The sequence below is a fragment of the Staurois parvus genome, unplaced genomic scaffold, assembly GCF_062004578.1.
Source record: "Staurois parvus isolate SC_StPar_1 unplaced genomic scaffold, SC_StPar_1.0 ptg000052l, whole genome shotgun sequence".
NCBI lineage: Eukaryota > Metazoa > Chordata > Amphibia > Anura > Ranidae > Staurois > Staurois parvus.
This window is the reverse complement of record NW_028317848.1, coordinates 5,345,727-5,352,457: the sequence shown is the minus strand read 5'-3', so window position 1 is coordinate 5,352,457 and position 6,731 is coordinate 5,345,727.

Genomic DNA, 6,731 nt, shown 5'->3' with positions numbered 1-6,731 from the left:
ACAGGTGGCAACCTATCATGATACCACGCTTGAATTCACTGAGCTCCTGAGAGCGACCCATTTTCTCACAAATGTTTGTAGAAGCAGTCTGCATGCCTAGGTGCTTGATTTTATGCGTTCAAAGGAGTTGTCCATACAAGTGAAACAGGCCTTTGTAAGTCTTCAAAAACTAAACAAATCCATAAGACAGATAGAATAAAGTATTGACCAAGTCACCATTTTTCTCAGTAAATATATTTCTAAAGGTGATATTGACATATTAACATGAAATGTTCACCACATGTTGATAACAACCCATGCAATCCATACATACAAAGAAATCAAAACAAATAAGTTCAGAAATTAAGTTGTGTGTAATAAAATGGAATAACACAGTGAAAAAGTATTGAACATGCTAAATGAAATTAATTTAACATGATACGTCATACAAAATCCTTTGTTGATAATGACAGCTTCAAGATGCCTCCTGTATGGAGAAACTAGTCTCATGCATTGCTCAGGTGTGATTTTGGTCAGTCCTTCCACACAGTCTTCAAATCTTGAAGGTTCCGTGGGCCTCTTCTATGAACTCTGATCTTTAGTTCTTTGCATAGATTTTCTATTGGATTCAAGTCAGGTGATTGGCTGGGCCATTCTAGCAGCTTTATTTTCTTTCTGTGAAACCAATTAAAGAGTTTATTTGGCTTGGTGTTTGGGATCATTGTCTTACTGAAATGTCCACCCTCATTTTATCTTCCATTTCATTTCATTTCATCCTGGTAGATGGCAGCAGATTTTTATCAAGAATGTCTTGGTACATTTTTCCATTCATCTTTCCTTCAACGAAATGAAGTTTGCCAGTACCGTAAGCTGATAAACAGCCCCACACCCTGATGTTCCCACCTCCAAACTTCACTGTTGGTATGGTGTTTTTGGGGTGATGTGCAGTGCCATGTGACCTCCAAACATCATGTGTATTATGGCATTCAAAGAGTTCAATTTTGGTCTCATCTGACCAGACTATGTTCTCCCAGTATTTCACAGGCTTATCTAAATGTTGTGCAGCAAATTTTAAACAAGCTTCACCATGCTTTTTCTTCAGCAACAGAGTCTTGCATGGTGAGCGTGCATACAGGCCATGGCAGTTGAGTGCATTGCTTATTGTTGTCTTTGACACAATTGTACTTGCTAATTCCAGCTCTTTCTGAAGCTCTCTATAAGTGGTCCTTGGCTCTTGGGCAACTCTTCTGATAATTCTTTTCACTCCTCTTGACAGAAATCTTCTGAGAAGCACCTGGTCGTGGCCTGTTTATAGTGAAATTATGTTCTTTCCACTTGTGGATTATGGCCCCAACAGTGCTCACTGGAACATTCAGAAGTTTAGAAATCCTTCTGTAAACAATGCTATCAGTATGTTTTGCAACAATAAGGTTGCAAAGGTCTTGAGAGAGCCCTTTGCTTTTATCCATCATGAGATGTTTTCTGTGTGACACCTTGGTAATGAGACACATTTTTATAGGCCATCAGTTGAGACTGAATCAAGTTGATATTAATTTGCACTGACAAGGGGCAGGACTACTTTCTAAATACTGATATATTTCAGCTTATGTCTTGGCTTTCCATGCCTTTTTGCACCTCCCTTTCTTCATGTGTTCCATAATTCTTTCCTGTGTCATTCTATTTTATTACACATAACTTAATTTCTGAACTTATTTGTTTTGGTTTCTCTGTATGTACAGATTGAATAGGTTGTTACTGACACGTTGTGAGAATTTCATGTCAGTAGCACATTTAGAAATATATTTACCGAAAAAAATGGTGACGTATTCAATACTTATTTTACCAACTGTATATATACACATATAAAGTGGATATAGAAAAGAATCACCCACCCCCTTTTAAAATAGTCACATTTTGTTGCTTTGCAGCCTGAAATGAAGACAGAAACAGTTTGTTTTATCCAGCTGTATTTATTTAGTGCAACTTATAACATCCAAGTGAAAGATAGAACACCGACATGTCAGATAAAAAAAAAATCAAAAGCAGAATCACAGAGTTGGAAAAAGGATCACCCCCCTCCTAAAAATGACTTGTAAACTCAATCAGGTGTAGCTAATCACCTTCTCAATGGTATACAAAGCCAATTGACTTTTAACTGTCATCGGCTGTGGGCTTTTTGATTAGCTCAGCATAAAAAGAGCTTTCCTGGAGCATTTCAGTCCCTGGTAGTGCAACTGAAGGAATCAATCAACTGTGGGTGGCAGGGCACTGTCACAGATCTCTGGGATAAAGTTGTGAACAGGCACAAGTCAAATGATGGATACAAAAAAATTTAAAAGGCTTTATCAATGCCTAGAAGCACAGTGAAGTCGGTTGTTGATAAGTGGAAGGTATTTGGTACAACACAGACCCTCCATGGATCAGGATGTCGCTCCAAACTGGATGAAAGAGGCAGGAGGAAACTGTTCAAAGAAGCTATCGAGAGGCCTGAAGCAGTTGCAGGAATTTATAACAAAGGGTGATCATTGCGTGCATGTTACGATATTACAAATTTCTCCAATTGCAAGAAAAAAAGCCCTCAAGAAAGGCCACATGCAGTCATGACTGAGCTTTGCCAAAACGCACCTTGAAGATTCTGAGGCCACATAGAAAAAGGTGTTCTGATCAGATGAGACTAAAATTTAATTATTTGTCTTCAACATTAAACGATATGTATGATGGAAATCCAAATTAGCTCATCATCCAAATAATTCCATTCCTACAGTAAAGCATGGAGGTGGTTATACCGTTATGGGATGTTTCTCTGCAGCAGGGACTGGAGCACTTGTCCAGATAGAAGGAAAACTGGATGGGGAAAAATACTGTCAAATTCTTCAGGAACATCTGCTGCCCTCTGCCACAAAGTTGTCAATGGGAAGAAGGTTTTCCTTCCAATATGACAATAACCAAAAGCACACAGCAAAAATGACCTCAGTGGTTGGAGGAAAAAAAGGTGAATGTCCTTGCATGGCCTAGTCAGAGCCCAGACTTAAACCCCATTGAAAATTTGTGGAAGGACTTGAAGACTGAAGTCCATAAACAGTCACCATAAAATTTAATTGAACTTGAGCAGTTCTGCAAAAAGTGTGCAAATATTGCAAAGTCTAGATGTGCAGAATTATTAGAGACATATCCCAACAAACTAAAGGCTGGAATTAAAGCAAAAGGTGGTTCAACAAAATACTGACAAAAGGGGGTGATCCTTTTTCCAACTCACTGATTCCATTTTTGAATTTAGGTTTATTTTTTTCTGACATGTTGGTGTTATATCTTTCACTTGGAAGTTGCACTGAGTAAATACAGCTGGATAAAACAAAAACGTGTCTTCATTTCAGGCTACAAAGCAACAAAATGTAATTATTTTAAAAGGGGTTCTTTTCTATTCCCGCTGTGTGAATTATACAGTTGTGGCCAAAATTATTCAACCCCCACTGAAATTGAGTGTTTTGGCCAGTTTGACATTGCTTTTGATCATTCAGTCATCTTGCTTACATTTACATTAAAGAGGCACTTGTAGGTCAGACAAATATAACATAACAGTTATAATGAAATAACCACAAATGTCTTTTCTGTGCTCACAGCATTATCAGTTTTATTCAACCCCCAAGTGACATTCAATCTTAGTACTTAGTACAGCATCCTTTTACAGTTATAACAGCTTTTAAACGTGAAGCATAGCTTGACACAAGTGTCTTGCAGCGATCTACGGGTATCTTCGCCCATTCTTCATGGGCAAAGGCCTCCAGTTCAGTCACATTCTTAGGCTTGCGCACTGCAACTGCTTTCTTTAAGTCCCACCAGAGGTTCTCAATCGGATTTAAGTCTGGTGACTGCGATGGCCACTCCAAAATGTTCCAGCCTTTCCTCTGCAACCATGCTCTAGTGGACTTGGAGGTATGCTTGGGATCATTGTCCTGTTGAAAGGTCCAACGTCTCCCAAGCCTCAGGTGTGTGACGGACTGCATCACGTTTCCATCCAATATCTCCTGGTACTGAAGAGAATTCATGGTACCTTGCACACGCTGAAGCTTCCCTGTACCTGCAGAAGCAAAACAGCCCCAAAGCATGATTGACCCTCCACCATGCTTCACAGTAGGCAAGGTGTTCTTTTCATCATAGGCCTTGTTCTTCCTCCTCCAAACATAGCGTTGATCCATGGGCCCAAACAGTTCTAATTTTGTTTCATCAGTCCACAGAACACTATCCCACAACTTTTGTGGTTTGTCCACATGGCTTTTGGCATACTGCAGTCGACTCTTCTTATTCTTTGGAGACAGCAAGGGGGTACGCCTGGGAGTTCTGGCACGGAGGCCTTCATTACGCAGTGTGCGTCTTATTGTCTGGGCTGAAACTTCTGTACCCACATCTGACAAATCTTTTCTCAGTTCCTCAGCAGTCACACGGGGACTTCTCTCCACTCTACGCTTCAGGTAGCGCACAGCAGTCGAAGTCAGCATCTTCTTTCTGCCACGACCAGGTAGCGTTTCAACAGTGCCCTTTGCCTTGAATTTGCGAATGATGCTTCCTAAGGTGTCTCTTGGTATGTTTAACATCTTTGCAATCTTCTTATAGCCATTGCCCTTCCTGTGAAGAGAAATCACCTCTTCTCTTGTCTTCCTGGACCATTCTCTTGCCTTCACCATGTTTGTAACCACACCAGTAAATGTCTAGAAGGAGCTGAGTATCACAGTCATTTTAAAGCTGCCTAATTGGTGCTTATTATGCTTGATTGCTGCTCGGTGACATCCACAGGTGTTTTCAATACCTGATGGAAAGCACCTGTATGAACCTCTGTTCTTCAGAGTGGTAGTCTTTAAGGGGTTGAATAATTGTGGCAATGAAGAAACCACATAAGAACCATTTACTACTGTATTACATAAACAATTGATGTCATTTTAGTTGCATTTGGGTAGTTACAACGTCCTTGTAGGATTTGATTCTGAATACAATTCCAAATGTACACTATAGTCCCTAAACCCCTTTACAGCATTGGGGGTTGAATAATTTTGGCCACAACTGTATATTATACATACACACATACATACACGCACACCAGCCATAATTTTATGACCACCCACCTAATATTGAGTAGGTCCCCTTTTTGCCGCTAAAACAATCCTAACCCCTAAAGACATGGACTCCACTAGACCTCTGAAGGTATGTTGTGGTATCTGGCAAGCCTTCAGTAGCAGATACTTTAAGTCATGTAAGTTGCAAGGTAGGGCCTCAATGGATCAGACTTGTTTTTCCAACACATCCCACAAAAGCTTGATTGGATTGAGATCTGGAGAATTTGGAGGAGGCCAAGTCAAACCCCAAAAACTCGTTGTTTTGTTCAAACTATTCTTGAATTCATCAGACCAGGCCACCTTCTTCCATTTCTCAGTGGTTCTGATGCTCAAATGAGGCTGCGGCTACACAGCTCCGTATGTAACAAACTGTGACGCACTGTGTGTTTTGGCACCTTTCTATAGGAAGCACTAACTTTTTCAGCAATTTGAGCTACAGTAGCTATTCTAATGGATTGGACTATATGAGCCAGCCTTAGCTCCCCACATGCATCAATGAGCCTTACCCACGCATGACACTGTCGCCAGTTTTCTTTCCTTGAACCACTTTTTTTTTTTTATCCTGACCACTGCAGCCTGGGAACAACCCACAAGAGCTGCGGTTTTAGAGTTGCTCTGACCCAGCCATCTAGCCATTACAATTTGGCTCTTGTCAAAGTCACTCAAATCCTTACGCTTGCCCATTTTTTCTGCTTTTCACATATCAACTCCAGGAACAACATGTACACTTGCTGCCATTATATCCCACCCCATCCCAAACTGTACTAGCAGATTCTTTCAGTTATGTAAGCAGTGAGGTTGGATCTCCATGGATCAGGCTCATTTTTTCCAACAAATCCCTAAGAAGTCAACACCGCAGACTCGATGTGTTTCTCAAACCATTTTTGTAGTGTGGCAGGGTGTATTATTCTGCCGAAAAGGCCACTGCCATCAGGGAATACTGTTTCCATGAAGTGTTGTACTTGGTCAGCAACAATTTTTTAGGTAGGCAGTACATGTCAAGTGAAATCTGTATGAATGGCAGGACGAGAGGTTTCCCAGCAGAACAATTCCCAAAGCATCAAAACTACTTCCACTGGCTTGCCTTCTTCCCATACTGCATTCTGGTGCCATCTCTTCCCTAGGAAGTGGTGCACATGCACTCCACATGATATAAAAGAAAATGTGATTCATCAGAGCAGGCCACCTTCAACTGCTCCATTCTGATGCTCCCATGCCCATTGTATGTGCTTTTGGCTGTGAACACGAGTCAGCATGGGCACCCTGACCAGTCTTCAGCTATGCTGGTCAGTAAAAATCTAGTGCCAGACTGTCCACATCTGTGCGCCAAGGTCCCATAGACTTTATTTGGTTGTACCCATACTGCAGGAGTAGTGTTCCATTCAAATCGGTGGGGTGTTTGTACACAAGTGATGGCAGCCTGCCACTAGATTTTGTTATTGACAGGACAGGTGTAGAACTACAGCGGATGAGATAAACAGTTGTGCTTTATTGAGGGAGTATGGGGGACATGTTCTTGTGGATGTGTGGGTAATAAGACATTTGTTCACCTGCTCCACTCCACTCCACAAAAGCCTTTTCATTTATCAACCAGAGAAAAAAACAAACAAACAAAAAAAAAACAACACAACAAAAAAACTTACA